This window comes from Haliotis rubra, unplaced genomic scaffold (assembly GCF_003918875.1).
Source record: "Haliotis rubra isolate DU_JTF1 unplaced genomic scaffold, ASM391887v1 Scf498, whole genome shotgun sequence".
Taxonomy (NCBI): domain Eukaryota; kingdom Metazoa; phylum Mollusca; class Gastropoda; order Lepetellida; family Haliotidae; genus Haliotis; species Haliotis rubra.
The window spans coordinates 545,035-570,784 of record NW_025767188.1 but is presented as its reverse complement, the minus strand read 5'-3'; the positions used below and the strand labels follow the sequence as shown (position 1 = coordinate 570,784).

The window sequence follows — 25,750 nt, the reverse complement described above, 5'->3', positions numbered from 1 at the left end:
CAAAGATTAAAGAAACATGCAGCGTTATGGGACGTGAGATAAGCTGAGTGTATGGATATCACAAAGGTCGAGATAAACTGATACACAAAAAAACCAAGCCGGTGTCTATCAGTTTGGTGTATCCCATCAGTGTGGTGCTGATTGTAGTCGGTGTGAATCTTTGGACTTGGCAGATACCTCTAACTCACTTAAACTATAACTCTAGGTTATATAAAATATATATCTAGTTGATTTAGCCCAATCTTTAGCCGACTTAGCTGACATATTCCTTGCAGCTAATATAGAATACACATGAAGCCGACTTATCCTCTACCCCCAATAGATTTAGCCTCTACCCCCAATAGATTTAGCCTCTACCCCTAATAGATTTAGCCTCTACCCCCAATAGATTTAGCCTCTACCCCCAATACATTTAGCCTCTACCCCCAATAGATTTAGCCTCTACCCCTAATAGATTTAGCCTCTACCCCCAATAGATTTAGCCTCTACCCCTAATAGATTTAGCCTCTACCCCCAATAGATTTAGCCTCTACCCCCAATACATTTAGCCTCTACCCCAGGTTGATGTTGCATGGACCTCTAGCTGTTGGCCTGTACTTGTATATGTTACAGGGAATGTGTGAAACCTGGGATTTCACGTAATCCCTGAAAGATTCAGCGATTTCGCGAAATCACTGTGACCCCCAGGGATTTCATGTATTCCCTAAAATTTCCAGGGATTTAAAGAAATTACTGATTTTATTGGTGTTCCATTACACACATTCCCTGTTAGGATATCAGTGAATGTGTGAAATTATTTGCCTTGTCCTTTGTATGCTGACGAGCGATTGCAGCTTTTATCTAAATGTACAAGTCTTTTAGATGTTTGTCTTTTTAAATCTGGGTATGTTGAAAAGTTAGTTTTCCTCTAGCTTGTCCAGGTGTATCGTTTTTATCTGCTAAAACCTGTCTTAATATTCTTAAAAAGCGTACTGCAAATTTCTATATATCTTCTTAATGTAACTTGTACCCTTATTATTGCATTTTTAATATTCATAGATTATACTCTGTATATTGTGGCACTCATAATTCCGTACGGAATGGCTCAACATTTTACTGTGATATAGCATTTAAAAAATTATCGAGGTTTTTCAAACATTTTGTTTTCTTTATTGAAAATAGACGTTTAAGTTTAAACAGACTATACCATTCATAGAAATAACTTGGAATATACATCATCCCGCTGTTGAAGAAGAGCTTTGGGATATGGGTTTGGGAAGGAAAAGGTATTTTTCAAACCATATATTTCATGTTTGTCCTCAGCGTCTTCTTTCTACGAATGATGTGACAATGGACAAAGAACTGTTTCTCCACCCAGTTGTGATGTTCGAGTCGAATTGTGGTGGTCAGGGTTTCCAGAAATGTAACTGTTGTCCTAACCAGTGTAAATTAATACGTTGTAAATGTTTTAAAGTGCTACTGAAGTGTAGCAGCTTGTATAATAACACTCTATCTTCTCCCAATAAATGAATTTTATCAGGAAATGCTCTGTACTCGCATTATAAATGTGGTGTTCTCTATTTCAATAAGGGCTTACAGGGATTTCATGAAATCCCTGAAAATTTTAGAGAATACACAGGGATTTCATGAAATCACTGACTCTTTCAGGGATTAGGTGAAATCCCTGGTTTCACACATTCCCTGTAAAATATACACCTGTACTTGTATACACCTGTACCTGTATACACCTGTACTTGTATACACCTGTAGCTGAATAAGATTGTGCCTGTAGCTAACGTTTATCTGATTTTTCTATATCATTGTCGTTGTTCGATTAATGAATTGATTAATCTACACCTGTAGCTGAATTAGCCCGAGCCTGGAGCCTTTGAGAACAGTTATATCAGACAGTCAATACATTCCTCATTCTATTACAGTCATAGGTTTGTCTCAGCCGGGCTGTTACCTGTATAACAACTTACCTGTCCTAATTACATGGTAATTACTAACAACAGGTAGACCCAGTAGTGACAGCTGGGACAAGTGGACTGGAATCTACCATAGCACAAACAGAAAACACTACCATATATAAAACAAATAACATCTCCATCATAATTGCCAGTTGCCATGGCAACACAGATATATAATTCATAATCGTGTTTTTAAGTTACAAGTAGAACATATGTTTTGAAACAAATCAATTGATCAGCTAGCTTAAGCTAAGACATTATTTTTTGAAAATATTTCATTATTTTTGGTGCTAACATTTTAGATTTGTACATTATTCATCTCATTTCCTTTATCATTATTAATAAACAGTCTTTGTTTCAGAGTCGTGGTTTCTACATCGCGATTAATCAAAAGGTCGCAAAGGGATATATCGACTACATATTGTATTCCATTCATTATTCATGGATCAGGTAATGTTTCCTTTGTCCTGCTCAGTTTACTTGGCGTGACTCCTACTTCATGACAGGAACCAGACCAGCAGCAAATGGTAATGATCGAGTGTTACACCGCACGGAGGGACTTAATGGGTACAAACATATGCAGAGTCTGGCGTCGGTTACTTGTCCCGTTATTTTGTAAGATTGATGATATTGCTACGTCATAGAACAACAGGCTTAATTTGCAGCCTTTTTTCCTAAACGCATTTAGTGATTGTTTTAGAAAACATATTGGCTACTTAATTCCTTGAAACGCGATGCAAATGCATGTGTATAGGGAAGAATCCCTGAGACACTGCGCCTATAATGCAGGTAACTTCAGAACCAGTAATATCTAATTATCCATATGCCACCCAAGTGCATAGTATAACATTTATTCTGAAATATATATTAGTAAGGGTAGAAGTTGATGGATCTTTTGAATACAACAGCTATGTACTTCAGCTGGTGAGTCATGTATATGAGTGAGTGAGTGAGTTTAGTATTACGCCGCTGTTAGCAATATTCCTGCAATATCATGGCGACACCGGAAATTGACTTCACACATTGTACCCATGTGGGGAATCGAACCCGGGTCTTCGGCGTGACTAGCGAAAGCTTTAACCACTAGGCTACCCCACCGCCCTCAAGTATTTGAGAGAAGGAGCGTGTGTACTGAGACTTGAAAATATACTGGCCGGTTCAACGTGTATATGGCTTGATTTGAATATTAGAAGCTCGCAGGCATTACACCCTGTAGATGAACCAAATAGTTTGATGAAAACAGGTGCCCTAGCGTATAGTGATAGCGAGTGTGTGTTACTTATCCGCTCGATGAGAACTACAGGAGAGAGGGGGCTCAGAGAGACACAGAGTGAGTGGGGAAGTACACACACTGAGAGAGGGAGAGACACTGTGTGGTGTGTGGGTGAGAGAGAGAGAAGGAGGGAGGGAGAGAGAGAGAGAGAGAGAGAGAGAGAGAGAGAGGGAGAGGGAGGGAGCTGTCCTCCTAAAACAGAGATCACCCGTTCAGTACTCGTGTTCTTATTCAACACCGAGGTGTGGCTGGGGAGGTGTATTGAGATGTAAAATATCTTGGATGAGTACCATATGTTTTTACAGTTGCTTTTCACATTTGAAGTCCGAGGTTGTATCTCCTCTGAGATTTGTATGAGAATGTGGTGAAAACAGATGTGGAGTTAGCATTTAGTGTTCTACAGAGGGAGCTCTGTGTGTGTGTGTGTGTGTGTGTGTGTGTGAGAGAGAGAGAGAGAGAGAGAGAGAGAGAGAGAGAGAGAGAGAGAGAGAGAGAGAGAGAGACAGAGACAGAGACAGAGACAGAGACAGAGACAGAGAGACAGAGAGACACAGAGGGACACAGAGAGCGGGAGGGAGATGTTTTCCTAAAATAGAGATCGTGTTATTATTAACCCAAAGCCGCGGGTCACTTACCATAAAACCAGACAATTACCACTATCACACCATCATGCTAGCCGGTGCCCTGTTGACCTAATCCACGAACGCCCATTTCACACTCTGCATGTGTTGCTCAACCAATTACAACAACCACAGGTAGTTGCAGGAAGATCAGAACGCTTGTTAAACACCGATTTCGAGCCATTTAAAACATTCATCGCCGTCCCCCTTCAGGCGATAATACAATGGGGAGACAATCCCGTTCTGACGTGATGTTACGCAGTCGCCAGGTTATTGAAAGATCAAGAGTGACCGGTCAGGCGACGTGAAGTATTGTCGCTGTCAACAATATTATCTGTATAATTAACTCCTGGTCAGTTTACTTGATCCGTCGCTATTGCCCTGGGGTGGGGCTTGATCCGGCCGACATCGCCTGGGGTCGGAGTCACCACCGTGTGTGTTCCCGTCCACTTCATGAGACCAAGCACGACATCTGAAGTCAGCTAACTGACTGACTAACTGACGTTTGGTTACAGTAGAAAACATTCCATATTCATGCAATACTGTGGGAACAGATAGACCTCACTTTTTATAGAAAAACAACCCAAAACGTTGCAGTCATGTTGGATGTCCAGAAATCATTTTTCGGCTTTCCCTTTCCTAGAAAAAATATTGTATCTGTTTCCTACCGAAACAAATTCCAAAGTTCACTAAAGGCAACAGAGACGAGTGGAATTATAAGGATAGATCAATGTCAATCTGTTCTAACACCAGGTGTTCCAGAAAAGAGTAGACGTGTCAGTCCCCGCACTGTTCACGGTGCTGAAGAAACGCAGCGGACACGAGATAGTGTCTAGTGTATGTATACTTGCATAACAACGCTTAACTGCCAAACTCTTTGCTTTGTCGAATGTCAAATAAGAAGTAATGAAGTCGCTCACCCACCTGTCACAGCAACATCAGCAACAATAGCAACGCCAGCAACTTCAAGCAACACAGTACAGTTCATAGTCAGATCACATGCCAGGCAGTTGCACTCCAACACAACCTACAACAACGTGTTTTCCAGTACCTATGACTTACGCTGGATTCAACTCCTACCTGACATGACCGAGAAACCCTGTGTTCCCCTGGTCAACAAGTTATGGAATTGAGACGGGTGAAACCTAAGAATGCGTAACAATTAGATTGTTGGAAATGGGCTGTGTGATGGTTTGTACTCATGCATTGTTACCCAAGAGTCCAATATTAGCGCCAAGCACGACTCAGGCCGTTCTGTTATTGATACACCACACGCAAACTGACACCAGTGTGTGCTCAACACGGCCCTGAACAAACTTCGGGAACATCAGGTCATATCGCGCAAACACAACCGTGAGAAATGGCTGTCTTGTCCCGTTCGGAGGTAATCAAGGGAAAGGGAAGAGGAGTTTGTTTGTTGTTTATTTTCTTGAAACCGGTAAAATGTGATTAAACAGACTATTTGCAATTATTATCGTTTTTTATCATCTCGTCCGACATGTTTGATTGTCTGGCAGTTCCTGAAATGTCTCAAATACTTGGGACAATGCTGACATGCCAATGGAGGCCGTTGCTTGTTTGAACAAGATAATAGAGGCAGCATGGAACAGCAACGAGTTGTGTCAAACTCGATAAATCCTGTAGTAAATCCACTTGTACTGATGGCAGTGGCAGGTTCATGTGGCATTGGGTTCGCATCCGTTACAGCCACATTTCTATTGATAACAATGATAAACCTACACCAAGAGTCTCCTTCCGACTGCAAATATTTGTCTATTTTTTTCTCATTAATTCAAACGGTTTATTGGAATACAATACCGGTCCAATATCTTCATCATCATTGCGTCTTTAATCTCGGGGACCGACAATAGCCCTGGCCACACAGTCCTGTCACTATAGTCAACATTTATTTATCAATATTCTCAACACGAACCCCGTGGCATCATCGCTCGGACTCGAGATGAAGACGATTGGTTCTTTTTGAACACCAACATCTAATTTCTTCAGTTCCTGGACCGTTCTATTCAGCTATGTTTCCTGCCATTGATTACAACCTGGGACGAACGTGGCTCTCTATTGTCTTCACGGTGACAACAGAACGCGCGCGTGCTGCTGTCGATATTGACATTTTTGGGACAACATGAGGTGTCATTACATCCACGTGCTGCAAACCTCGGACAAGGGTTCCTGGAAGACTTTCTGAGTTTCTGAATTTGTAGATGTTGTAGATAGGTTGGTCACGTGGTCCACTTGAGATAACGGACAATGTCCAGTCAATGACTTGGTAGATTATAGAATTAACATTTCTATGATACAGGCGTGTTCCTAGCGTGAGGTCAAGATTGCAAGTGACAGCAAAGTAATTACCGTTATTTCTGAACCGTAACGGACTATTTCTTTCACCTGTCGTAAACCAGCTCGTATTGACGTCGATATCAATGATGATCACGTCAACGCGCCAAATTACCGTCCCAGCAACCATTAGCGTCTATTTACCTGTGACTGTTGATTGCAATCGACATCGATGCATGTCCGAGATAATGACCAGCGCTAATACTGCCGCCTCGTGTCAGATGAGTTTGGACAAAACAATGGACGTATGTTATCTATAAACAATAACCTAAAGTTTAAACTACACGTGCAACATCTCTGTTCCGCACGTGCATGTTTCTAACGTACGCAAGCAATATCTCAGACCTGCACACGCTATATGCCTGACCGATACAGTGACCATGATTTATGTCATGTTTGACGCCGATTATATGTATGTGATGACGTCTTTTGCTTGACTGGTAACTCAATCGCTTGATGCAAGCTTATCTCCAGTATCTGACGACTGATTTCGGCCCTGAATTCGGCAACCCTTTTCTATGACATGTTTACATTAAGCGGAGTGCTCATGACTATTCCCTAACAAAAGCTACGCTGTCAGTAACGTCATCGGAACAATCCCACTGACTCGTTCCTGACACAATCGGTAGGACCCGATGCTCATAAAGTTAACGACACCAATGACACCGGGTAGTTTGGCTAACAGTTGGACAGAGCCGGTCATATTCACGTCATGAACCTACCGGCATGTCAGCAAGAAGTATCAGCTGATATAAAGGCGATTATGGTCCTATAAAACACGTGGGGCCCAGGGCACGGTGTGTTTAATATACATCTCAGTACATACCTCCTCTCGCTATCATCCTCTTGCGTTGTGTGAAACCCGGGTATAGAACACAACTCCTCCACACCCGACCTGCACCGAAATGACAGGACTATTGCGTGGTTCCACCCGTGCTGTGGAAAGCTTTAGTTGTGGACGGTCGAGATTGTATCACCTGTAATTACTGGCTGTGAACTACCTGTAGTCAGCCTCCACGGAAGGAACGCCACAATGAGTTTTAAGTATGCCACGTTGACAAAAGGGTTGAATTATGTCTCTTGAAAGCATTCGAAGTGTTTATTTCTTAAATGCTTTGGAGCAGTCTTTCATTAAATGCAGATAATTGTGGAGTTCGACAAAGATATTCGGCTAAGTCAGTGTTGTCTCAGACAGAGCTTTATGGAGGAGGATCAGAGACTCGTTCAGAGCTCCCGTGTGGTGTTTTATCATCACGGAGATACAGTCGATGGAGTACATTCATCCTCATCATTTATGATGCTGATGCAACGGGGTGTTCACGTTCCCTACCCTCAAAGCCCACGCTATCCCCATGATGTACCCTCGTATCACCTGCACATTCCCTAGCAGGCCACCCCACAAGCACAATAGGTACTGCATGGTCTGTACCATTATACTTGCATAGTCTACTTCTCTTTCTGAAAACTCCCTCGTCTGAGGAATGCTTTCACCTGCCAATGTCTGCCATGCACTCAACAACCTAACCTACCATTTGCCCAGACGCTAATCACCCTTATACCCCTAAGATTTTTAATCTCAACCCCATTACCCCTCAACGCCCTACCGGTTCCAGACCCTTCCTTTTATCTTTCTACAACCTCAACACTCTACACCCCAAACGCCCGTACTCTCAACGTCTTACCCCCTCATGATCACCTGCCTCAACGCTCTACTCCCTCCGCACCCTACCCACACAAAATCCTTACCCCAAGCACCCTTAGCCCTGAACACCCTACCCCTGAACACCCTAACTGTACACACTGAACACCCTACCCACTCAAAATCCTTACCCATAAACACTCCACACCTCATACCCTAATTGTATCCTACCCCCTCAAAATCCTTACTGTACACTCTGAACACCCTACCCACTCAAAATCCTTACTGTACACGCTGAACACCCTACCCACTCAAAATCCTTGCCCATAAACACTCCACCCTCAAAATCCTTACCCATAAACACCCCATTAACTGTACGCTGAACACCACTACCCACTCAAAATCCTTACCCATAAACACCCTCCCACTCAAAATCCTCAACATTCTAATTGTACCCTACCCACTCAAAATCCTTACCCTAAGCACCCTTTACCCAAAGCACTCTACCTCTCACCACCAAAAGGTACACGCTGAACACCCTACCCATTTACTATCCCAACCCTCACAACCCTAAATGTACACGCAAAACACCCTAAACTCAACCTCCTCTCTCAACACACTTTCCCCATCAACACCCTTATCCCCCTGAACAAACTATACCACATCACACCCGGCTCCCAAACCCTCTTTCGCCAATTCGATTTCAAATCCTGTTTGAAAGGTCTGCTCGATTTGATTACGTTACAAGTTCGGAAGTACATAATGAGTATATGATACGGGTAAACGCTTCGACAACATCAATTTTCATTATGTGCAACCATTGCGTTTTAAGGAAACCTTTCTAAAGTGTCCCCGTAGTTACAATGAATTACAAAGAGACCAACTGATCCCCAAGGCTGAACAAATGAGGGGACACAGTAGTCGAAGCTAGGGGAGGGGCGGGGCTGTCCACACGCCACGCTTGATTTCACCCTGATATATAAAAATCCATGAAGGAATGTTTTCTCCTGTTCAAATACCATTTAGACACCTGGCACAGGTCAGACGGAAAATTCACTGACAAAACGACATCGTATATAATGACATTCAAATTTCTCAATCTCTAATTATAAATCAACTGAGATTAAAATAAACGAAGCGAAGAACTCGGCCATAACCCAGCCCGTCCTCATCTGTTTGTGTCAGGTTAGTTTCTGGTGGCGCCAAAAGATGGATCACTAAAACAGCTACAAAAACGAATTCGGATATATGTTCTCGTTGTATTATGATAAATTACATTGGTCTTCAGTTTGTGCTGTAATACACTTGCGAGGCAGTTGCAACGAAGTATGTTTAATTAATCTGAAAGCGTCGTGCCGTTTAAAAAAGGTCAAAACACGAAGAGATGTATCGTGTTTCGTAAACGCTAAATATACTTCATGCCGTCGGCACATTCCCATCTCTGCTAGTCTATAAACCTTCAGGTCAGTATGAGAGGATGTATTCTACTGGGACTAAATAATCAGTATGTATACTGGCTACGCAGACACAAAACATTACTCCTGTTTGTACCTAATTTGTCTATTTGTTGTTTAAGGCAGCGCTCTCCTCCATATGACGCCGGACAGTATATTATCGAGTGTGGACCAGACAATTCAGTGATTGACATCATGAGCATCCAGGTACACAGTTGGGATACGATGGCATGATGTCACCGATCCGACAACCGGACTTCTTGCGACAGGCATGGGTTACCTATATATTGAGGGGAATGTGTCTGTGTGTAAGCTAGTTGATTAATTGAAATAATCGAAGATTGGTCGCAGTGATTAAACGACAAAGCAATCGATCATGCTTTCTCATAATCGAACACAAACAATTCTGGAACATTTGTTTGCATTAATAAAATTTTTCACAAGGCTGGTTTTGTCTGTCATTAAATTTACATTTCATAATCACTACAAGCTCGTTCCATGTCATGATTGAATTTATCTTAAAGACTTCAAGAAATTTATGTTCCTAACATACTAGTCATCCTTTAAAGATGTGAAATTTACAAATGCATTTTGTGCAATTTGCACAAAAAACCCAAAGAACTACATGTTTTTTCTTTATTTAAAAAATAACCAGGAAAATTTCATAAATGACGCTAACCAATTATTTTCGATGATTGATCGGTTGTAATGAACCAATCATCAACTATAAGATTTTAACCAATTCCCACACACTAGTGTAAATGCTCTGATCGAAGAAAATATTATTTGACACTTTCTTCTGTTGATAAGGTTATTGTTGATACAAAAATCATTGACTAGTACCTATAGTATGACGGAGTAGATGTTGTAACAACCATACCGTATGTTACAGCAGTCTTCAAAGAGTTGAATCCTAATAAACCAGTGGTTGATTACACGAGCACCTGCTGTACAACCAGCCAGGTCACTGGTCGCTGCCATTCAAATGGCACGCTAAATAGTTTTTACAAGAGTTGTATTTTGGGTGTGCCAAAATCAGAGGGTGATGATGATTATGATAATGATGATGATGATTTGGACGTGAATGTTGATGAGCAGCTTGACATTGCATTAATGATGAAGACTGTGTAGGAGATGCTGTCGTATTCCATATACCAAGTTGTCACCGACGAGGTGGTCATGTATATAGTAATGCATACCTGTCTAATTAGCAGAAACATGTCACCTGTCACAGCCATTACCTGACAGCGCATCTAGAACAAGCATTATACTCCCAAGACCAAACCATAGGTGAAACTGTACGTGATCTTAATCATTGAAAATGTAAATAGTAAAAATCAAAGAGTTTCAATCACTGTCTGCGGGAGAGCTGGAGGCACAAAGAGTCTTTATATTCCACCGACTTTAACCAGTCGAACTGTTGCCTATAAATCCAACTTTATAACTCAATGTGTTTCTCAACTGTCAAAAGTTCACACATACCTCCCAGCATATACACTGGGAGATAAGCGCATTGATGTGAGGACGGGCCATGCCTGACAGTCACCCTATAGCACAGTACACCCACGTGCTCAGCTTGCTGTGATGTTGGATTTGTGAAGTTTAATATATGGAATCTCACGTTAAGATAAGAACTCTACCTATAGTAATACAACTACAGCAATATGTAAACACAGATCTACTAAATCCGTGCGAGGTGTACAGGTATCATGAAGCACGTATAGATCTGTGGACATAATTGAACGCATCTTACCTGTAGAAAGCAGGTACCATGTTGGTAGAGTTGTGTTCCGTATGGAGTTGATAATTCCTGATCCTTCTGTGTAGGTAGTCTGTACCTGTGGTGTCTACCTGTTGTCTCACCTGTGTGGACTTGCCGGCCACTCAGGCCTCTCTCACCTGGATTACCTGTCAGGTGAGCGGCGTTACAACCAGCCGACCACAGTTCACAGATCCCACTCGCGGGACGTCCGTCACATGACCAGGGAGAGCGGCAGTAAAACAGCAAGCCCTACCGCCCCACAGTCCGGGCTGAGGGTGGGGACACAGCCACACAACGTAACGCAGGTACACACAGAACACCTAGCAGCAGACAAATCACAGTGGGGTATTCACAACGCTTGTGATGAACAGGCAACAATCAGTTCCGAAGAATGCTCGGGAATGGCTGACGTATTTTTTTCAGATGTCACTTGGTCAGTTCGAGTGAAGTCTCACCAGGGTGATAAACCCGTGTGTATCTCATCAGCGTTAGAATGAGGGTTTCATTCCCGAGAGACCTTCCCCCGTCACTTCCAGGCCCTACCCCTACTGACGACCGGTGTAGGAGACGGACCCCCGGGCTAGAAGTCCGTTCACTACTTTGGTATTTTACGGATTCAGGTCACAAGACCTCGGTCCTAGGTCAACCCTTTTAATAATACATAGTGTAAATATTCAGTTTGGATACAACCAACGTACAATTATCTGAGAAAATCATATCGTTCCGCCACTTAATCCTTGTAATACAACGCATGTGTGTTCATTTATTTCTAATTTTATACGTCGTGGAATGTAAGTCGACATCGTCGACATCAAGCATCACTACACCGCAACAAAGACCCGAGTCACCTCAAATCTGCTCTTTGAAGCGGGGAGATAGTTAGACTTGCTCCAAGGCTGTACTAAATGCTAATTCCATGGATGTATAGTAAGCCTATCCTTTAAAGAGGCAAGTCTAACTAAGCGAAGGACGTCGGTCTGATATAGGGACAAAGTGTTCTTTTTATTAATTTTTATTTAGAAATTATCACGTATACTAATATTTATTACCTTATAGACTTGTGCAAGTCTAGGACATGGTGTTCGCTGTGTCTAAGCCGTTATGTATTATCGTACACCTTGTGTGTACGCCGGTCAGAGATCGAGGTAATATTACACCTATGCTGTTGTATACGGGGCTCAACAAGCCTGCCCTATCTCCCACAGCGAAACAAAAGGAATTCACGCTCGCGGAATGGTGGATATTTCAATATCTCGACAGAATCACTTTATCGATCGGAAAGGATCATACTCCTTATTGATCACAAAAATCTATAATAGCGGTACGCTTGGACGATTCGTTTAATTGATTTGAAAAAATCTTTTTTAACTCTTCCTCTTGCATACCGGAGATAGCGCGTTCAGCACAAAAATTCAAGGGATATAGAGCATGGCAAAGTGTCTCGAGGCAGAATGAGTTCGTAAAGGCTTAGTCAGCCGTATTCCGATTAACGAAGATATGCGGTTAGGTGAACAGCATCCCTTTGTGTCGAAGCTTTAAAACGTTGATGGGAACATACCGCCCTCAACTTCAGTTCTGGGGATTATTAAAAAATAAAGCAAACTCATCGAAATAAGTAATGAATGTGTGTTATATACAGATAAGCTTGTGATACGGTCCCTGGTGTAGATGAATGGGGGACGAGCGTGAGAACAGCCCCGTGTGCCAAGGTAAGTACATGTAGGTATATAGACTTTACAGGCGTCTGTTTGGTGACGCTACGGCAACATGTTACGAAACAACTGCTACAATAGTGAAGAAACTCCGTACACCGTAATTTACTTGATGGGAGCTCTTCGTTAATTGATAATTTGCGATATATATTCCAGTGAGAATCCGGGTTAGAATTGGTCTTCAGCAGCTCAGGCTCAACTCAGAGACGAAGATGGGATCGGGTGGTCAGCCTCCCTGACTGGGGCAATAGATGTTAATCACTGGATTGTCTCGCCTGGATTCGATGTTTTACAAACATTCGTTCACATGGCCGAAATTACAAAGACCAAAAGATCCATTATAGAGTGCGGTGTTAGGAAACAACAACTAAATATATATGTCTAGATGTAGAAAGTCGTAAATAGGTAATAAGGTTTAAGGTGTAAGTTATATAATGTTCAAGTCTCCATCAGAGGTACAGATAAGCTGCGTATCTGCGTAAATTACGCAAATATCTATGTGAAAACTCAATTCCTATTGCGTACAAGTACGCTTGAACTTTTGTAAATTTTTGTAAATACGTGTACTCAGTAAATTTGATCTTACATGCGTACACATGAAAATGAAGTATACTGAGAGGTTCTATTTCAGCACATGAACTTGGCAACTTGCAGACTTTCTTATCGTTTCTCATTTTACAGATCAATACAAATAACAAATACGTAAACCAACATATAAATTGTATGATATTTTTACAGTTAATGTCAAAATACCAAACTGAGTTTGAGTAAGGTGGGTACAATTTGTTTGGTTACTCAGATGAATACAAGCGAGTACATAACTCAAAGACTCAAAACGTTATCTGTAGCTCTGCTCCATCCAATAAGTTTACGTCCGAGTTCTGAACTTCTCTTCAAAATGTCGTCAATGAGACGACCAGCGTATCACGGGAATTGGATATGCCTGCTTGATAGGTCTGTTATAACCGATTTCGTCATATCCGAACTTTAGTTATTGATCTGAGTTTAAAAGGTAGGGTTGTTATTATTAAACAGTGTATGTTTTTAAATAACGGTCACTGTATAAGGTGACTTAGTGAGAGGGAATGGGTGTTATGGGCCGTTCCTGATAATAGCATACATACAGCTCCGTGCAATGCTGTGAGAAAGATACCCCACTCAGATGCTGTGTACTAACTCCGAACCAACCAGTCCTTGTTCTGCACCCTTAGTGACCCGTGAAGTTCCGGGGTAGAATAGGTCTTCAGCAACCCATGCTTGTCACAAAAGGCAACTATGCTTGTGGTAAGAGGCGACTAACGGGATCGGGTCGTCAGGCTCGCTGGTTAAGTTGACACATGTCATCGGTTCCCAAATGCGCAGATCGATGCTCATGCTGTTTATCAATGGATTGTCTGGTCCAGACTCGATTATTTACAGACCGCCGCCATATAGCTGGAATATTGCTGAGTGCGGCGTAAAACTAAACTCACTCACTCACTAGTGCCGAGCACTAGGGTAACAACAAGTACCGCGCTTAACAGTATTTGGTTGGACGTGGCACAGAATCGAACTTCCTACCTTCTGCTTTCCGAGCGGATGCTCTATCCACTAAACCACGAAGCTCTCCTGTTCTCAAAATACTGAATATATTACGTTCACTGAGCAGTTTGAACCTTGTTATGAATACAACTGGATATTGTATGCTAATACTGGGGTGTTTAACACCCACCATGGTGCTATCTACAATGGAAGGTTCTGTCTGTGACCGGAGATGTCTATCACAGTTGGTGTTTGTACATTTCTGCTGGTACATACTCTCCCGTGTTGACACTCATACACTAGAGGCTGACTACTCCTCAAGGTAAATACATTTGTCCATTTAATGCTACACAATAAACGTCTTGGCCAAATATTTGCAGCTTCGCTTGTCTACCTGTCTCAACAATATCCACTTGCTATGTTTGTATGTGAAGCCCCAGCAAGTCTAGCAGGTCGTTGTGGTGGGTGAACACAAGCTGAGAATTCTGACTATGTGGGATACAAGGAAGCTGAAGGACGGGGGGCATAGATAGGGCGTGTGAAGGGGTGCGGGGTGGGGATAATATAACCTGTGGGGTGTATAGCTGGTGGTGTGTGTGTGTCTGAGTATGTCTGTGTGTATATGTCTGTGTGTATATGTGCGTGTATGTCTGAGTGTGTCTGTGTGTTTATGTGAGTGTGACTGCGCGTATGTCTGAATGTGTCTGTGTTTATATGTGTGTATGTCTGCGTGTATATGTGCGTGCCTGCTTATATGTCTGAATGTGTCTCTGTGTATATGTTTGAGTGTGTGTATGTGTGTGCGTGTCTGTGATGTCTGCGTGTATGCATGTGTGTGTATGTTTGAGTGTGTATGTCTGTGTGTCATGTGCATGCGTGCGAGTTTGTGTGTGCGTTAAGGGGTGATCGGGGAGGGTTGTGGTAGTACATTCCATGACTAGAAAATATGATAATGATAATGATGCATGTGTGTGTGCGTTTGTGCACGCGTGCGTGCGTGCTCGCGCGCGTGTGTGTGTGTGTTTTACAACATTAGGGGTGATGAATTTTGAGGGGGATATATTTCGTTGTTTAAAGTGTAGGGATAATAAAATTCCATGACGACTTTTTACTTATTATTGTATGAGTATACACGCAATGTCAAGCTACACAGACACTGACAAATCATGAGAGGGTTACAGGGCACTGGCAATGCTTGAAACACGCGGAGACATTTTCTCCTTTGTGGGAAGTGAAGTTTAATTTCCCTGTGTGACGCACAATATCGGACTGGGTCGCCACGAGTCAATGCACCAGATAAGCAGTTTTGTTATGCGAGGAGTGTATACATAATCTATACCAGTCAATATTAATAAGTAATACAGATGAAGCATGTTGACGTGGGTGGTGAGACGTGAGTATGTCTTTGTGAAGGGTCATACTTACATTGGGGGTGAGAGGTAGGTTTGGAGGGGTTGGGGGGAGGAGTGACACAAGACAGTCAGAAGCCGAGACAGCCATGCTGTTCCGAGACACGTATTTTTGTTTTAAGCTCACATCTAATCAAGTGATTTTCTGAAAAAAAATCTTTTTTGCAAAAAAACATTAAATACATCTGTATATCTGATATTTGCTACGTAATGTTTTACATAAGATCACTTAGCGATTGTGCATGTGACGTCAGTCCACCATGAGCAAACTACCGGACAGAAGAAAGTATATAATTTATAATTGATTTGACCAATGGATTACAAACGATAAACGATCAAAAGGATATCAGAAACATTCGCAGTAACACTATTTAAACTTCATTGATACCCGTATCAAATAATCACCATCTAATAAGTATATTTTCCGTTGTTTCTTTGTCAACCATTTAAAGTAAAGCGTCGGTGTAACTGTCTTTTGCCCGCTAGTGTAACAAATGTACAGCTGGACTAGAGGTGCTCTTGTGGCAGAGTGAGTTAGGTTTTACGTCGCTTTTAGCAATATACCAGCAACATCACGGCAGGGGACACCAGAAATGTGCTTCACACATTGTACCCGTGTGGGGATTCGAACTCGGGTCTTCAGCGTGACGAACAGACGCTTTAACAGTGTATGAAATAAGGCCCGTCCGACCGCCCGAGACGGTCTAGGTTTCTGACGGACGGTCTACATTTACAGCTAGCCTGCCCGATGGTCTGGTAAATTTTTTAGATGTTCTATACATCTGAGTAAATTCACCATATTTGGTCTGGTTAAATCCATTTTGGGCTGGTAACATTTTGAAGTTGCCAGACATCAGGGCTTATGTTTTGGGCTTATTTCATACACTGGCTTTAACCACTGGGCTACCCCACCGCCCCCCTTGACGCAGGATCTTGACCACTCGCTACTTCCAGAATGCAAAATTGGCACTGTAGTCTAAGGCACCGCAATAACCTGATTAGAGTTGCGTCCCTTGAGATTGCCAGAAACCTGTGGTCACGGGGTCGAATCCAAGATTCCTCCAGATAGTGTCTATAAGTTATCGGCACCAGACCCTTATTCATCGTTTGGCAAGGCACCAGACCCTTATTCATCGTTTGTCAAGGCACCAGACCCTTATTCATTGTTTGTCAAGGCACCAGACCCTTATACATCGTTTGTCAAGGCACCAGACCCTTATTCATCGTTTGTCACAAAGTGGTAAGACAGGTATGACCCTTATTCACCGGATATCGTCCCACACTAAGTTGACGCGCTGTGATGTAACTTGAATACTGTTCCAATGGGCTAGGGCGGTGGGGTAGCATAGTGGTTAAAACGTTCGCTCGTCACGCCGAAAACCCGGGTTCGATTCCTCACAGGGAACAATTTGTGAAGCCCATTCCTGGTGTCCCCGCCGTGATATTGCTGGAATATTGTTGAAAGTGACGTAAAACCATACTCACTCACTCACTCCAAATGGTGTTAAAACCAGGCACTCATTCACTTATTACGTAAGACTGACACGCATACACCAGTTACTATAACATCAGTATTTAAGTGAAACATTACGGTACTGTTCCGGGTCGAGAGGTTGGAACTGTTCAGTACAACTTATATACATGTATTTAGATCTACCGTAGTAACTCAACCAGCCGTATATCGTCAGTGTGACAGGTGAGTCAGAAATCGACAGATAAAATCCAACGCGTGGATGATTTTTGTAAATATTTCATCCCCGCCTCTCATTTTTTCTAAGTGTTTTCTGTAAAAAGACAATCAGATCTGTCCTTCAGATGGACGCGCGATACTTGACCTTTCAATAGATGAGCTGGCTGAAACTACCGTGTCGTATTACAATGAATATTTCATCCATGTTCCATCTTTATCTCTACCGCCATGATGCTGCCTCACAAATATCTGTCATCTTTCTGGATATATATATCTGTTGTACATACTGCATATCTAATCAGCGTATATAACAGATGTATAATTAGTGTGTATATAACAGATGTATAATTAGTGTGTATATAACAGATGTATAATTAGTGTGTATATAAAGGTTAAACAATTAGTGTGTATATAAAGGTTAAATAATTAGTCTGTATAATAATGTTAAATAATTAGTGTGTATATAAAGGTTAAATAATTAGTGTGTATATAATGGTTAAATAATTAGTGTGTATATAATGGTTAAATAATTAGTGTGTATATAAAGGTTAAATAATTAATGTGTATATGAAGGTTAAATAATTAGTGTGTATATAAAGGTTAAATAATTAGTGTGTATATGAAGGTTAAATAATTAGTGTGTATATGAAGGTTAAATAATTAGTGTGTATATAAAGGTTAAATAATTAGTGTGTATATAAAGGTTAAATAATCAGTGTGTGTATAAAGGTTAAATAATTAGTGTGTATATAAAGGTTAAATAATTAGTGTGTATATGAAGGTTAAATAATTAGTGTGTATATAAAGGTTAAATAATTAGTGTGTATATAATGGTTAAATAATTAGTGTGTATGTAAAGGTTAAATAATTAGTGTGTATATAAAGGTTAAATAATTAGTGTGTATATAATGGATATGCAAATAGTGTGCGTATATACAAGATATATATTAATTTATGTGTATGTTTATGTGTCTGGATATATAATAATCGTATATATGTCTCGGATGTAGAACTAACACATGTATATACTGGATATGTAATGCTTGTCTATATATTCTTAATGAATGATATGTGTGTATGCATGTGTGTGTGCGTGCGTGTGTGTGGTTAGTTCGTATAAATGCTTGATATATAATCAGTGTATGTATACTGTGTAATAGATATATATTTATGTATGCATATTCTGGGGATTCTGTAGTTAAAGTACGCGTTGCAGTATATATACAGCTTTTTAGGATTCGCGCGATTTCACCTTTTCCAGTATCATACAGCACATGGTATATCTATGATATTGTCACCCTTAAATGTTTTGTCATGTGTACTGAAATTCCTGTGAGTCAACGAAAGCAACAGCTACATGCAAACAAAAGTGATAGAAAGCTGGGTTACACGGTGAGTAGGAATCACTGAGACCCGAACAATGGGGGTATTGTGAAAGGTCCCTGCACACATACAGAAGCAGGTACGCGTGGAGATCGCCATTCCGTGTTCCCCCTCCTGGAAGACTGACAGACCACATGCAGCCCGCCACTCAGTCAGATGAATAAATAGCCTTGTGCTGTTTAGTACGATTCATAACTATACGTTCTCCAACTGAGCAAACACATGTGAATATCAGTGACAACCCTCTTATACATTATTCACACAAGTGAGATTCCGCGAATGTTTTATAGAAATCTGACAAGCCGCGCTCGCTCGGGGCATTAATAATATATCCCAATAACGGCAGCAGTGCACGCGAGATTTGCACAAATGATTATGTCGTTAAGATGCTCAGTAGATAAGGCAGACAATAGTAACGATAGGTTGTGTTCTCTGGAAATATCTAAACCTCCCCGTTGTCGATATGATCACAACGCCTATTGGCGGAGGGGCATGCTCGCCAGGTGTAATCAGCTCTGTACGACTACCGTACTGCGATCCGTTGACACTACGCAGCAGGGGCGTGGAATTGCGCCCGTTGTTATGTAACTGTGGCGAGGGGGGTCAAGTGTTAAATAAGGTCTAGAAATGAGGAAATGTATTACACAAATACCAATGACAAGGGTTCACTTGGTTTTCGGGTGAACAAAAGAAAGGTTTATGCAACATATGTTCACACTGTGCTGATATTATGACAGAGGACTGCTGTACATTGTTTCACTGAAGTTGAGAAATATATACGGTAAACTGACGCACAAAAGAAAGTAGACACCTGATGTTTTAGGATTATTGTCCGAAAAACAACGTAAATAGTTTAAAAGTGTTTTGATCGTGAGTTAAATGTTTGCAAGACTTAAAATGCTGTGCACACGTGGCCAAAAACACCACCGATATCTATACTGTAACCAAACTAGTCTGTAACCACATTGGACCGTAACCACACCAGACTGTAACCACATTGGACTGTAACCACACTAGTCTGTAACCACATTGGACCGTAACCACACCAGACTGTAACCACATTGGACTGTAACCACACTAGTCTGTAACCACATTGGACTGTAACCACACTAGTCTGTAACCACATTGGACTGTAACCACACTAGTCTGTAACCACATTGGACTGTAGCCACACCAGACTGTAACCACATTGGATTGTAACCACACCAGACTGTAACCACATTGGACTGTAACCACATTGGACTGTGACCACACCAGACTGTAACCACATTGGACTGTGACCACACCAGACTGTAACCACATTGGACTGTAACCACACCAGACTGTAACCACATTGGATTGTAACCACATTGGACTGTAACCACACCAGACTGTAACCACACTAGACTGTAACCACATTGGACTCTAACCACATTGGACTGTAACCACACCAGACTGTAACAACATTGGACTGTAACCACATCAGACTGTAACCACACCAGACTGTAACCACACTAGTCTGTAACCACATTGGACCGTAAGGACATATACAGAGCGATCATGGTGCTACAGTATCAGAAGTACATAGGATTTCCATGTGGGGATTGGATGGCCGCATGGTGTGACCTCTGTGACGCCAGGTCACCGTGACCCAATGGCATGACTGGATTCTTCTGGTATCCACCACTAGTTAGATCTGAGTGAGTGAGTGAGTGAGTGAGTATGGTCTAGTTAGATCTGACTCATCATCTGTTTGCAATGGTGTTAACTACTCGCTATACAATTTAATATTTCTGTGTTCTTGTATAAATAAGATAAGCCCCAATCTATACATCTTACAAGCTGTGTGTACCATCTGACTGATAGTGTATGCTGCACACACATTCGCTTCTCGTACACCTCTCGCTCTGATCGACCCGGTATAGCTGCTGTAGTCATGCTCTGTTGTGTATGTTGACTCTGTGAGACTACTGACCATGGTATTGCCTCTACTTGACGTTGACAAGGAACCCACTGTTTACACTGGCTAAATCCAGACGGTAAACAGTTAATCGCACGGACTGACAAATATAAGGTTATGCAGTAGCATCCCATGGTATAGGTAAATTGTTACACAATCGAATCGTCCGGAATGCACAGTGTCCAGATTAACAGACTCTCAACTGAGTAGTACAGTTGTATGTAGGGTAAATCATATACATGTAGTATGAAATATTGAATATTAGGAAATTGTATACATTTAGACTCACGCATACACACTCACACACACGCACACACACTCTCTCTCTCTTTCTCCCTTTCTTTGCTTCCTTCTCTTTGTCATTACCCCATAGCCATAGTGGGGCGGTTAAGGCCAGGATTTTGTCAAAATTGTGCACTTTGGGTTAAAAGCACCAAACTTGGCACACTGATACATTGAACAATTCTAAACATTTCTGGATATGGATCCACCTCAGTAGTGCCCCCTGGTGGCCGAAAATCCAAGATGGCCGCCAGTTTGACTGAAATCTCTAACTATGTCAGCCCATGCTCAACATATCATAATTATCTTGTCATATTCAGTATTTTATTAAGGAATTGTCTTCATAGTGCTGTATGTAATTTACATCTAGCATGTAGCGCCCCCTGGTGATGACAAAATTCCAAGATGGCCGCCAAATTTAGACTTGTATAGAATGTTTCAAATGTTTGTACACAATGTCAGTATTATTTGTTCAGATCAGTTTAATTTAGGATTTAAAAAATTCCTTGTTACTGAATGTTCTAGCTATTAATACCAAAATGATTTTCCCTGTACATTTAAAGTATTACTTTTTGTTATTTATAAAATAATTAACACATGAATAACATGATGAATACAGTCTTGATCAAGTTGTCACGTTATTATGTTCCACAATGTTTATTGTTTTATAGCTATGGATTTTAAAATATATTCTTTTAATACACATATGTGTATGGCCTTTTTAAATGAGATCAGCACTTTTGCAAGTAGTATTGGAATTTTCTCCTTTGAACAATCTAAGATGGCTGCTTGTAGCAGTCGATGCATTTTTTGAGAGCATTCTTGTGATGGATATTTCCTTAATGAGGCACCCAAAGGTATGAATGGGAGGGAACATCAAACAAAGTTCAACTGATGGAAGAAATAAGAAGATCATTGTCAAGCTGCCGTTCGTCTATACCAGTGTACCCCCATTTTATGTTTTACCAAGACGGATCATTATATGCCGCCTTTGAAATGACCTTTTACTCAAGATGAACATTGTGTTAACACAATACTTGATTATGAGAACTAGGTAATAATGACGTTTTTTCTCATGGGAAGCATACAATGCACTAACAGACCCTCCAACAACAATTGCGCTTATGCCACTGTTTTTAGAATGTGCACACTCTGTTGCTACGATACAACATTCAATGAATGTGGCAAAGAAAGCTGTTGAGCAGTTACACCCAGGTCATCTACCTGTATGCAAATGCTAAAACAATCCAGTGGAATTTTCCGGAATCATATGATGATGCCAGTTTCCTTATATCAGGTTTGGTGGATTGGGTATTGAAATAGCTGCGTTCAGGATCCTCGGATTTGACGGACAACTGCAATTTGCGTAGCTGGGTTTGCTGATTCCTTCATCAAGTGTACCCACCTTGCTAGAACAAGGCATGTCCATCAGATCACAGCCGCTACACTATTCCTACAATAGTACCAGGCATATGCTCACTGTCAGGAAACAGAATCAAACAAAGAAGACCTTTTTACTTTTAGAAGTTGGTGTGATGCAAAGTCAGCTTCTCAATCCTAGTTTCAGTATTGGTCCTTTGTTCCTGAACTTGAACTTTGCACATTGTGCCTGGTGGGTGCAATCAAAAAGCAGATTCCCCAAAGTATGTAGCATCACTTGTCAGAGTAATACCATGGGTCTTTATGTTAGATCATGTCATCTATGCACGTTTGCTTTCAGTTCACATCAGAAACATGTCTTCCTTATCGGTGGAACACTCAGCACTGTACCACACATTTTGTTCTGGATTTGTAGAACATAAAACTAAACGACCATTCCCTGCCATTGTACTAGATCGGGCTCATGAAGAAATTAATGCTCTTGTGAAAGGAGATGGAGGGGCAGTTGAACTGACAGAAAACCCATCAGGATGGGTGGTTGCAGGACCAGAAGTGTCTAGAATGATTCAAGAATTCAATTCAATATGAGAGTTTTGTAAAAGAATGGTTCATTGACAGATCAAAACCAATAAAGGAACCAGTAAGAAAGAGCAAGCTGCCACTGTTTTTAAGACTGAAGACTCTTCGTCTTCCTATTTCATTGTGCATCACTTGAGGGTTACTGTGCGTTCTGTTTACCAGGTTGTACATATCATGTCTACCAAGAGAAGGGGACTTTCTTCGAGCATGAAAATCAACCATGGCCTCCTTTATTGTCCAAGATGGGAGGAATGAGATCGCGTACAGACTTTCTTGAACAACCTCAACATATACAAGCGGAGCCACCAGATGCTACTCAAGCTGTTTCTGCAGTGATACTTCATGGCCCTATGATTGTGCAGATGCTTCATCCCAGAACATCCATAATGTTTCAAGTCGATATCCAGAATGTATTTCTGCCATACATGTTCCAGTATCTTGAACACCAGGACAGACTGGATATTCTTTGGGACACCTAAACGTACAGCCTTAAAACATTCACCATAGAAAAAGGTGGCAAGGGTCTAAGAAGAATAGTCAAAGCATCATCACTTGTGCGAAGTAACTGAGAAAGCTTCTTCTCAGTTAATGAGAACAAAGATGAGCTTTTGGCACTGCATGCTGAACAGGTTTCTTCAACAGAATTTGAAGGAAAACAAATTTACAGCACCCTTGAGACAAGAGTTGTAACCTCTCCTGAAACAGCTGACAGAAGAGTCCAAGAAGAAGCCCCCACTCGTCTTGCATTGCAATATCTGCTGCTTGACGTGGTGCGCTAAAACGGTCCTGATTAGTACTGCTTACACAGACGTTGTTGTCATAACGATAACAAACATTCAACAGATACCTTCAGAGTATGGATATCATTTGGCCTAGGCAAGCACAAAGGATATATATAGCTGCACATTAAATTGGAACTACCCTCTTTCCATCAAAATAAATGGCATTGTCAGTATTGCATGCCTTCACCAATTGCGATGTTACTTCATTTTTTTTGCCGGGATTGTGAAGAAAACTGCTTGGGATACTTGGAATGTATATCCTGAAGTCACCAAGCATTCCTGTCACTGGCAGATGCCCCAGCAGATACCTGTATTGTATTTTATCTGACAACGCAATGCAATTCCTTGAGCTGTTTGTCATTCTTTTAAATGACAGAACTAGTGTGACTTGGAACGTCAGTCAGACAAAAGCCAGACAGACAAAGGCAACCCTAAAACAACACACATTATAGGAAGGTCAGGTGCATCTCTGCCACGTCCTGCAGACTGGGGTTGGAAGTTGGCATGTGATAAAACATGGATACCATAGTGGACAACGCTAGGTCAGGCACAGGAACAGTGTTATGAACTGACATACTGCACCTGTACGAAGTCTTGCACGGGCCTTTGTAAATGTTACAAAGCTGGTCCAAAGTCCAAACTGCTTTGTGCAGTTGTGAAGGAAAGTGTTTCCAGTGAGTGAGTTTAGTTTTACGCCGCACTCAGCAATATTCCAGCTATATGGCGGCGGTTTGTAAATAATCAAGTCTGGACCAGACAATCCAGTGATTGTACAACAGAATCGTTTACTTGCAAATAAGTACTGCATTAAATTGTTATCTGAAACTTTGCATTTGGAAAATACTAACCGAAATACTTCTTACATTATAAAGCATAATACCAACAGATCATACACAAGAGTGCACAAATATATACATTCATTTGTTGCTATTTAAAATGTCTTTTTCACAATATTTTAAATATATCAGTATAACAAGGCAATTTCTGAATATTTTGCAGCCATCTTGGATTTTCATCACCACCAGGTGGCGTTGTGTAATAAATTGGGAATATGTACCTCACTGTTCCAATTAATCCTCTATGAAATACGAAATTTGACAAGATAATTATGATATATTGAACATCGATTGCATGTTAGTCTAAATGGCGGCCATCTTGGATTTTCTGCCACCAGGGGGCACTGCTGAGGTGGACCCATATCCAGAAATGTTCGGAATAGTTCAATATATAAGTGTGCAAAGTTTGGTGCTTTTAACCCAAAGTGCACAATTTTTGCCTTAACCGCCCCACTACCAGGCGTGTGAAGAGTATTACAAATGTATCATATATTTCCACTTTTTGTGTGTGAATAAAATATGAGTTGAAAACATAACCACAATTAGTTTTGGTTTTAACACACTGTGTGAGTCCAAGGGCCGTGACGACTGCTTGTTGTTTTTAAGACATGTTTCACTTGTATTAAATACAGAAGTATAGACACTCGTGTTTTCATAATGTCAACATAGATACGAATATGGATGATTTTGCAGGACACTGGTGTTGACATAGAGGTGACCTACAATACAGGTTACCTACAATACAGGTTATCTACAATACAGGTTACCTACAATACAGGTTACCTACAATAAAGGTTACCTACAATACAGGTTTCCTACAATACAAGCTACCTACAATACAAGTTACCTACAATACAAGTTACCTACAATACAGGTTACCTACAATACAGGTTTTTCTTCCAGACATTATGACGGGTTTCATCCACCTGCTATAAAACCACAATTGACATTCCCTGGAAGACGGTCTGTGCAACAGTAACCGACCTCATACCCGTGTCTTCGTCTCGACGGGAGACAAAGATAAACGTTTTCACTTCACGAATGAGTTGTCAGGTAAGCGGTCAGGTAATATGAACAGATATTTACCTGTGCGCGGCGACATCTCTTTGATCTGCGTGATTACAGGTAGCAACCTTCTGTCAGCCTTCATCTGTAGGTATGAAGCCCTCACCTAGACAGCGTCTTCTC

At 41.3% G+C, this 25,750-nt stretch overlaps 1 protein-coding gene across 3 annotated transcripts in view; it reads right to left on the bottom strand.

Moving 5' to 3' along the window:
* Window positions 1–25,750, bottom strand: part of LOC124291598 — a 93,027-nt gene extending 67,277 nt beyond the window's left edge. Inside the window, exon 1 of one of the 3 annotated variants that reach the window (XM_046728626.1) lies at window positions 25,649–25,750. The gene's annotated coding sequence lies outside the window, so the exon portion shown is untranslated. Of the gene's footprint in view, window positions 1–7,020; window positions 7,115–11,040; window positions 11,655–25,648 lie in introns of those variants that run through there. The other 2 variants (XM_046728625.1, XM_046728627.1) reach the window with 2 other exon arrangements.